Genomic DNA, 10,016 nt, shown 5'->3' on the forward strand with positions numbered 1-10,016 from the left:
TTGAGGTTTGTCACTGAGTTGTATTTGCCATTTTGTGGTTTGTCTGTGAATTTTATTCGTCATTTTTAAGTGTGTCAGTAAGTTGTATTCGTCATTTTGTGCTTTGTCTGTGAGTTGTATTCGTCATTTTGAGGTTTGTTTGTGAGTTGTATTCGTCATTTTTAACTTTGTCTGTCAGTTGTATTCGTCAGTTTGAAGTTTGTCTGTCAGTCGTATTTGTCATTTTGTGGTTTGTCTGTCATTTGTATTTGTCATTTTGTGATTTGTCTGTCATTTGTATTTGTCATTTTGAGGTATGTCAGTTGTATTTATCATTTTGTGGTTTGTCAGTGAGTTGTATCTGTCATTTTGAGCTTTGTCCGTCAGTTGTGTTTGTCATTTTGTGGTTTGTGAGTGAGTTTTATTTGTCATTTTGTGGTTTGAGTGTGAGTTGATTCATCATTTTGAGGTTTGTCTGTCAGTTCTATTTGTCGCTTTTTGTTTTGTAAGTGAGTTGTATTTGTCATTTTGAGGTTTTTCTGTCAGTAGCATTTGTCAATTTTTAGTTTCTCAGTGAGTGATATTTGTCATTTTGAGGTTTGTCCGTCATTAGTCTTTGTCATTTTGTGGTTTGTCTGTCAGTTTTATTTGTCATTTTGAGGTTTGTCAGTGAGTTATATTTGTCGTTTTGAGGTTTGTCTGTCAGTTGTATTTGTCTTTTTGTGGTTTGTTAGTCATTTGTCTTCGTCATTTTGTGGCTCGTCTGTCAGTTGCATTTGTCATTTTGATGTTTGTCAGAGTTGTATTCGTCATTTTGTGGTTTGTCAGTGAGTATTATTTGTCTTTTTGTGGTTTATCTGCCAGTTTTATTTGTAGTTTAGTGGTTTGTCTGTTAGTTGTATTCGTCATTTTGGGGTTTGTGAGTTGTATTCGTCATTTTTAGGTTTGTTTGTCAGTTGTATTTGTCAGTTTGAGGTTTGTCTGTCAGTTGTATTTGTCATTTTGTGATTTGTCTCTCATTTGTATTTGTCATTTTGTGATTTGTTTGTCATTTGTATTTGTCATTTTGTGATTTGTCTGTCATTTGTATTTGTCATTTTGAGGTTTGTCAGTTGTATTTGTCATTTCGTGGTTTGTCAGTGAGTTGTATCTGTCATTTTGAGCTTTGTCTGTCAGTTGTGTTTGTCATTTTGTGGTTTGTCAGTGAGTTGTATTTGTCATTTTGTGGTTTGTCAGTGAGTTGTATTTGTCATTTTGTGGTTTGTGTGTGAGTTGATTCATCATTTTGAGGTTTGTCTGTCAGTTGTATTTGTCGCTTTTAGTTTTGGAAGTGACTTGTATTTGTCATTTTGGGGTTTTTCTGTCAGTAGCATTTGTCAATTTTTAGTTTCTCAGTTGAGTGATATTTGTCATTTTGAGGTTTGTCCGTCATTAGTCTTTGTCAGTTTGTGGTTTGTCTGCCAGTTTTATTTGTAGTTTAGCGGTTTGTCTTTTAGTTGTATTTGTCATTTTGAGGTTTTTCTGTGAGTTGTAGGTATGTGTCATTTTGTGGTTTGTCTGTCATTTGTATTTGTCATTTTGTGATTTGTCTGTCATTTGTATTTGTCATTTTTAGGTTTGTCATTGAGTTTTATTTGTCATTTTGTGGTTTGTCAGTGAGTTGTATTCGTCATTTTGAGGTTTGTCCCTGAGTTGTATTCGTCATTTTGTGATTTGTCAGTCATTAGTCTTTGTCATTTTGTGGTTTGTCTGCCATTTTTTTCCTTTTTTTTGTAGTTTAGTGGTTTGTCTGTTATTTGTATTTGTCATTTTGAGGTTTGTCAGTGAGTTGAATCTGTCGTTTTGAGGTTTGTCTGTCAGTTGTCTTCGTCATTTTGTGGCTTGTCTGTCAGTTGTATTTGTCATTTTTTTGGTTTGTCTGATTGTATTTGTCATTTTGTGATTTGTCTGTCATTTGAATTTGTCGTTTTGAAGTTTGTCAGTGAGTTGTATTTGTCATTTTGTGGTTTGTCAGTGAGTTGTATTCGTCATTTTGAGGTTTGTCCCTGAGTTGTATTTGTCATTTTTTTGTTTGCCTGTCAATTGTATCTGTCATTTTTTGGTTTGTCAGTGAGTGATGTTTGTCATTTTGATTTTTATCCTTCATTAGTCTTTGTCATTTTGAGGTTTGTCAGAGTCGTATTCGTCATTTTGTGATTTGTCAGTCACAAAAATGGACAAATTTTATTCTATGTATAAAAAAAGTTTGATATCCCTAACCGTTAAGCTAATAAAGCGATTTTTGTCCTCAAAATTATAGATATCACCACCAAATTTTTACCATGAATATACTGATCTATATCAATACCAATATCTATGAATTTCATAATTGGTTCCCATACTTTATTTATGGCCACGATTTAGGGTGTTCTGCTCCCACTATGCATCGCAGAAAAAATACTAGGCTCAATTTCTTCATTTTCTACACGGCTCTGTTGAGGACGCTTTGATCAATTAATTGTTTGTTGTTGTTACTACCATGGTTTGTTTATTTATTTTCGTCCATGGCGTAGTGGTCACTGCGCTCGCCTTGCACGCGGGAGACCCGGGTTCGATTCCCGGCGGGGTCAAGAAATTTGTATCATGCAAATGATTGATTCCGTGACTGGCTGTTGCGGGGCCCACTCAGCCTCGTGAGGAAAATGAGTAGCTATGACATATAAATGCGCATAGCGACCGGGTTCCAGCATGGTAGGTAAACATTGGATTTTAGGATTATTGAGATATTGGGAAAATCGAAGGAACACAGGATAGGAGCCTTTAGGATAAAATCCGCCCCGGACGGGAATCGAACCGGCAACCTAGCTCTTACAAATCAATATTTTAAATTGCAATCATTTCAATCTCATTTTACCTGTAACAATTTTGTCTGAGAACTATGCTGTGTCGTTTTGGAAATTTGTCTATACATAGGACGTCTAATATAAACCTAACCAATAATGGAGGAGTTGCAATTGGGAAAATATTATTAATAAAAGGTCAATTCCTACGTAAAATGTTGTCAAAAATCCAAATCTGAGGTAAAAACTCGGAAAAAGTAACTTTTAAAGTTCGAAAATTTAATTTTTAATTACCGTTCTAATGAAAAAGTACGAAGAGTTGTGACGTCAGATTTCACGTCAAAATGCGCAGAAACGCTTGCGCACAAACAAACGAAGCGGGAGTCATGAATTCTGACGTCAACGCCTTCGGGAGCGTATGCCGTGACGTCAATGTTTACGATTGACCGGTATTTTTTAAATCGATTTATCTCGGTATCTAGAAGTCGTAGAAGAAAAAGAAAAATTCCGTTGGTCCTCAATTTTTCCTGCTCTATGACTTTGAAACATCACCCAAGTAAGCGCAACTGATCTATTGCTTTGGCAATCCGAACTTTGGGCAGTCCGTCAATAAATGTTGATTGTTTCTCTCTCCTCTAGGTTCATGAGAAGTTGGTCATTGGTCTCACACATCATCCACATCAGAATCTACTGGGTACCTATAGTGAAGATGGTCTACTCCGATTGTGGAAGCCTTAAGTTCACCCTGTACGAATGAGGAGAGAGCATGAACCCTCAGGGAGGTATGCTAAAACTTTACACTCCCCAATTTTTACTCCACGCGCAGAATCGAGTTATGGGTGGAAATATCCGTTTTAGGGTCCCCTGATTCAATAAAGTAATTTTTTAAAGCCCATGATTTGTACGACGTAGGTATGTACGATGTATACAAAATATTTCGAGAACGGTTTGTTTTTTTTGTGAAGTTTGATGTAAAGGAATCACGCAGTCAATATGTCCAAGTAATAGATGGTCAGAACTCAGAAAAATCGTTCTGTCCGGGATTCGAACCCAGCGTTTCTGAATCGACAGTGTTATTTATTAATCACACGGACATCCTTCTTTGGTGACAAAAAATTGACATGTCTGAAAAGAATAAACTTGTAAATAAACTGTACATTATTTGATCAAACAAACAGTTCTTGGCAGATTTTATTTCTTCGATTCCACAATTTGCAGTTTTCTACAGTAATTTTATCTTTGATTAATCTTTCACCAGACCCTCGGGTCACGGACTCATGTTAAACTATTTGTTAATCTCTGAGCATTCGGAAAGTTCTCGGAGATTAACAAATATTGTAACATAAAGTTGATACCCCTTGGCAACTTGGTCCTCAAACTCTTACTACACATTAACTGATAAATCGATAAATTAACTGATACATCTCGAAAGTCACTCAGTACTGATAACCTAGCTGTTGATTTACACCTAGCTTTTATCCTAGCACAAGTCACTGCAGTTGACAAAGATATAATTTTAATCATACAATTTTAGGATCTTGTTTTTATTTATTAACGGTTTGTCAGTGAGTGATGTTTGTCATTTTGATTTTTATCCTTCATTAGTCTTTGTCATTTTGAGGTTTGTCAGAGTCGTATTCGTCATTTTGTGATTTGTCAGTCAGTTGTATTTGTCGCTTTTAGTTTTGGAAGTGAGTTGTATTTGTCATTTTGAGGTTTTTCTGTCGGTAGCATTTGTCAATTTTTAGTTTCTCAGTGAGTGATATTTGTCATTTTGAGGTTTGTCCGTCATTAGTCTTTGTCAGTTTATGGTTTGTCTGCCAGTTTTATTTGTAGTTTAGCGGTTTGTCTTTTAGTTGTGTTCGTCATTTTGAGGTTTGTCAGTGAGTTGTATTCGATTTATTAACGGGGATAAACCCCATGTTTGGGGGTTGAACCCCAAATATTGATACACAACAATATTCCGTCAAAGGTCGAGCGAAGTTGCTTAATATTAAATAAAGAATTATAAATAAAGTTATAAATTGCGTCCTATTATCAAATATCTAAAATAGATAAATTGCATTGTAAAAATAAATTCTATGACTACAAATTAGATTACAGAACAAAGAACAGGAGTCATCCTAGTCACTAATGTACAAGAAAACTAATGTACAAGAAATTAAAGACAAAAGATATAGTTCAGCCCAAACTGATTTTGCCTACTTGTATAATTAAAAATTACGTAACCTACGTAAAACAAGTTATTTAGAGAAAAAACATATTTTTTACAAATTTATTTATTTATTTTACAAAGTAAGAAAAATACATACATAATCGCTTGTCCGTAGGTCGTATTCGCCATTCTTGAGGATTGTCTCTGTCGGATGTATCCGTCATTTTCAGCTTTGTCTGTCAGTTGTATACGTCATTTAGTGGTTTGTCTGTGAGTTGTATTTGTCATAACCTACGTAAAACAAGTTATTTAGAGAAAAAACATATTTTTTACAAATTTATTTATTTATTTTACAAAGTAAGGAAAATACATACATAATCGCTTGTCCGTAGGTCGTATTCGCCATTCTTGAGGTTTGTCTCTGTCGGATGTATCCGTCATTTTCAGCTTTGTCTGTCAGTTGTATACGTCATTTAGTGGTTTGTCTGTGAGTTGTATTTGTCATTTTGTGGTTTGTTTGTGAATTGTATTCGTCATTTTGTGGTTAGTCTGTTATTTGTATTTGTCATTTTGTGATTTGTCTGTCATTTGTATTTGACATTTTGAGGTTTGTCTGTCATTTGTATTTGTCATTTTGTGATTTGTCTGTCATTTGTATTTGACATTTTGAGGTTTGTCACTGAGTTGTATTTGCCATTTTGTGGTTTGTCAGTAAGTTGTATTTGTCATTTTGTAGTATGTCTGTGAGTTGTATTTGTAATTTTGAGGTTTGTCTGTCAGTTGTATTTGTCATTTTGTGGTTTGTCAGTGAAATGTATTTGTCATTTTGAGGTTTGTCTGTCAGTTGTATTTGTCATTTTGTGGTTTGTCAGTGAGTTGTATTTGTCATTTTGTGGTTTGTCAGTGAGTTGTATTTGTCATTTTGAGGTTTGTCAGTGAGTTGTTTTTGTCATTTTTTGTTTGCCTGTCAATTGTATTTGTCATTTTGTGGTTTGTCAGTGAGTGATATTTGTCATTTTGAGGTTTGTCCCTCACTAGTCTTTGTCATTTTGTGGTTTGTCTGTCAGTTGCATTTGTCATTTTGATGTTTGTCAGAGTCGTATTCGTCATTTTGTGGTTTGTCTGCCAGTTTATTTGTAGTTTAGTGGTTTGTCTGTGTCAGTAAATTGTATTCGTCATTTTGTGCTTTGTAAGTTGTATTCGTCATTTTGAGGTTTGTCTGTGAGTTGTATTCGTCATTTTTAGCTTTGTCTGTCACTTGTATTCATCATTTTGTGGTTTGTCAGTGAGTTGTATTTGTCATTTTGTGGTTTGTGTGTGAGTTGTATTCATCATTTTGAGGTTTGTGAGTGAGTTGTATTTGTCATTTTTTTTTTGTTTGCCTGTCAATTGTATTTGTCATTTTTTGGTTTGTCAGTGAGTGATATTTGTCATTTTGAGGTTTGTCCGTCATTAGTCTTTGTCATTTTGAGGTTTGTCAGAGTCGTATTCGTCATTTTGTGATTTGTCAGTCATTAGTCTTTGTCATTTTGTGGTTTGTCTGCCATTTTTTTTTTTGTAGTTTAGTGGTTTGTCTGTTAGTTGTATTTGTCATTTTGAGGTTTATCAGTGAGTTGTATTTGTCGTTTTGAGGTTTGTCTGTCAGTTGTATTTGTCTTTTTGTGGTTTGTTAGTCATTTGTCTTCGTCATTTTGTGGCTTGTCTGTCAGTTGTATTTGTGATTTTGAGGTTTGTCACAGTTGTATTCGTCATTTTGTGGTTTGTCAGTGAGTATTATTTGTCTTTTTGTGGTTTGTCTGCCAGTTTTATTTGTAGTTTAGTGGTTTGTCTTTTAGTTGTGTTCGTCATTTTGAGGTTTGTCAGTGAGTTGTATTCGTCATTTTGAGGTTTGTCCCTGAGTTGTATTTGTCATTTTTTTGTTTGCCTGTCAATTGTATCTGTCATTTTTTGATTTGTCAGTGAGTGATATTTGTCTTTTTGAGGTTTGTCCGTCATTAGTCTTTGTCAGTTTGTGGTTTGTCTGCCAGTTTTATTTGTAGTTTAGCGGTTTGTCTTTTAGTTGTGTTCGTCATTTTGAGGTTTGTCAGTGAGTTGTATTCGTCATTTTGTGGTTGGTCTATTCGTCATTTTGAGGTTTGTCTGTCAGTTAAATTCGTCATTTTTTTGGTTTGTCTGATTGTATTTGTCATTTTGTGATTTGTCTGTCATTTGGATTTGTCATTTTTAGGTTTGTCATCGAGTTGTATTTGTCATTTTGTGGTTTGTTGGTGAGTTGTATTTGTCATTTTGAGGTTTTTCTGTGAGTTGTAGGTATGTGTCATTTTGTGGTTTGTCTGTCATTTGTATTTGTCATTTTGTGATTTGTCTGTCATTTGTATTTGTCATTTAGATGTTTGTCCCTGAGTTGTATTTGTCATTTTTTTTGTTTGCCTGTCAATTGTATCTGTCATTTTTTGGTTTGTCAGTGAGTGATATTTGTCATTTTGATTTTTATCCTTCATTAGTCTTTGTCATTTTGAGGTTTGTCAGAGTCGTATTCGTCATTTTGTGATTTGTCAGTCATTAGTCTTTCATTAGTCTTTGTCATTTTGTGGTTTGTCTGCCATTTTTTTCCTTTTTTTTGTAGTTTAGTGGTTTGTCTGTTATTTGTATTTGTCATTTTGAGGTTTGTCAGTGAGTTGTAAATGTCGTTTTGAGGTTTGTCTGTCAGTTGTCTTCGTCATTTTGTGATTTGTCTGTCATTTGCATTTGTCATTTTTAGGTTTGTCATTGAGTTGTATTTGTCATTTTGTGGTTTGTTGGTGAGTTGTATTTGTCATTTTGAGGTTTTTCTGTGAGTTGTAGGTATGTGTCATTTTGTGGTTTGTCTGTCATTTGTATTTGTCATTTTGTGATTTGTCTGTCATTTGAATTTGTCGTTTTGAAGTTTGCCGGACACATAGTAAATGTGCTTGGCTAAGCGTCCTGGCCAAAAAGAGTGGCAGTATCTAGCCTAAGGCCAGATCTCTATTTTGAAACTTAAATCCCGGTGGTCATAAACGCCCATTCCGTATATATTTTGTATGGACCCTTTTTGAAACTCGAGAATTAATTGGTTCGGATTCCGAATCGGAACCTTCCATATTGTGCTGAAGGCTAGATTACTCCGAGTGGTGAAAAAAAAAAGAAGCGACTATTTCCTTTCAGCTTTGTAGACCGAAATAAGAGATTTACAAGAATAAAATATCAAAGAAGGATTCCTCCTCTATTAGAACAATAACTATAACTTTTGCGTGTTTTAAAAGCGCCCGGTCGGGTAAAAATACCAGTCAGTACGCTCCCAGCATTTGGGGAGAGAAGTCACCGAGAAGTTGCAATCAAAACAAACCGCGGCTGGAAACTCAAAAGACCTATACCCTGGAAAACCTACAAAAAAACCTCCGAACGCGTTACGGAGTGAAAACCACATGAAAAGACCTATAAAGATATTAATTTAAAAACCAACTCGGGGGTAGGCTACAACAGCTAGACGATAGAATACCAAGCTATATAAGGAACAATATAAATAAGTTGTAGACATGAGGAAAAGATAATTACACGGAAATCTAGCTCTCAAGCCGATGGTTTAAGTGTTTACTACTGTTTAATGTAGTCTGTTTGGTTTTTTTACTGCTTAAATTGACTGTCTGGGTGGAGTTTTACTGCTTATCTGGTTGGTGTTTTACTGCTTATGTTAAGTGACCTGTTTGGAGTTTCTACTGCTTGGTGTTGATTTTCTGTTTGCGGATTTCATGTTTATTTTCCGACTGTCTGTTTGGTGTTTGACTGTTTCTGATTACTGCCTTTTTGGGAGTTTTACTGTTTATAGTGAGTGACTCTTTGATTTTTTAACTTGTTTACGAATGGCTGTCTTTTTGGAGTTTTACTGTTTATCCGCGAGTGAAGGTTTTGATTTCGGCCTGTTTATGTTGACTGACTGTTTTAGTGTTTTACTTGCTTGAGCTGAGACTGTTTGGAGTTTTGCTGTTTCCTGATTACTTCCTATTTTAGTTTTACTGTTTGTAGTGAGTGACCTGTTTGGTTTTTACTGATCTATTGTTAACTGTCCGGTTTTTTTTTTTACTGTTTATGGTTTATGTTGAGTCCCTTTTTTGGAGTTTTACTGCTTAATGTTGGAGTGACTGTTTGGTGTTTTCTGTTTATGTTGAGTGACCGGTTTGAAGTTTGCCTGTTTAAGTTACTGTCTGGTTTAGTGTTTTTACGTGTTTATGTTAGTCTGTTTGGTTTTTTTACTGTTTATGTTCGACTGTCTGTCGGTATTCTACTGCTTCTGTTGACTGTCTGTTTGGAGTTTTGCTGTTTTATGTTGAGTGACTGTTTGGAGTTTTACTGTTTATGGTTTATTGTCGTGTTTGGTGATTTTGATGTTTTTTTCCTTTTTTTAGTACGTCTGTTTTGGTGTTTTACTGTTTCTGATTACATGACTGTTTAGTGTTTTACCTGCTTATGCTGACGACTGTTTGGAGTTTTACTGTTTCCGTGATCCTACTTCCTATTTTTAGTTTTACTGTTTTAGTGAGTGACTGTTTGGTTTTTTACTGTCTATGTTACTGTCCGTTCGCTTTTTTTACTGTTTACTGTTGAGTCCCTGTCTTGGACGTTTACTGCTTATGTTAGAGTGACTGTTTGTGGTTGTTTACTGTTTATGTTTGAGTGACTGTTTGAAGTTTTGCTGTTTAAGTTTTACCTGTCTGTTTAGTGTTTTACTGTTTATGTTAGTCTGTTTGGTTTTTTTTATGCTTAAATATTGACTGTTCTGGTTTGGAGTTTTACTGGCTTATCTGGTTGGTGTTTTACGTGCTTATGGTTGAGGTGACTGTTTGGAGTTTACTACGTTTGCCTGATTACTTCCTATTTTAGTTTTACCTGTTTATAGTGGAGTGACTGTTTAGTTTTTTTACTGTCTATGTCTAACTGTCCGTTTGTTCTTTTTACTGTTTATGTTGAGTCCCTGTTTGGAGTTTTTCTGCTTATGTTGAGTGACGTTTGGTGTTTTACTGTTTATGTTGAGTTACTGTTTGGAT

The 10,016-nt window shown here is 34.9% G+C and overlaps 2 long non-coding RNA genes across 2 annotated transcripts in view; one reads left to right on the forward strand and one right to left on the reverse strand.

Moving 5' to 3' along the window:
• Positions 1–4,695: 4,695 nt before the first annotated feature.
• Positions 4,696–5,561, reverse strand: LOC113467396. Its single transcript, XR_003391485.1, has 2 exons — positions 5,245–5,561; positions 4,696–5,027 (listed from the first exon to the last, which is right to left on the reverse strand). It is a non-coding gene; the product is annotated as an uncharacterized LOC113467396 (long non-coding RNA).
• Positions 5,562–6,497: 936 nt separating this feature from the next.
• The window catches only part of LOC113467392, a 9,699-nt gene continuing 6,180 nt past the window's right edge, over positions 6,498–10,016 (forward strand). Inside the window, exon 1 of the long non-coding RNA XR_003391481.1 lies at positions 6,498–7,618. This is a non-coding gene — a long non-coding RNA (uncharacterized LOC113467392). The remainder of the gene's footprint in view (positions 7,619–10,016) is intronic.

The sequence above is a fragment of the Diaphorina citri genome, unplaced genomic scaffold (assembly GCF_000475195.1).
Source record: "Diaphorina citri unplaced genomic scaffold, Diaci psyllid genome assembly version 1.1 scaffold470, whole genome shotgun sequence".
Lineage (NCBI taxonomy): Eukaryota > Metazoa > Arthropoda > Insecta > Hemiptera > Psyllidae > Diaphorina > Diaphorina citri.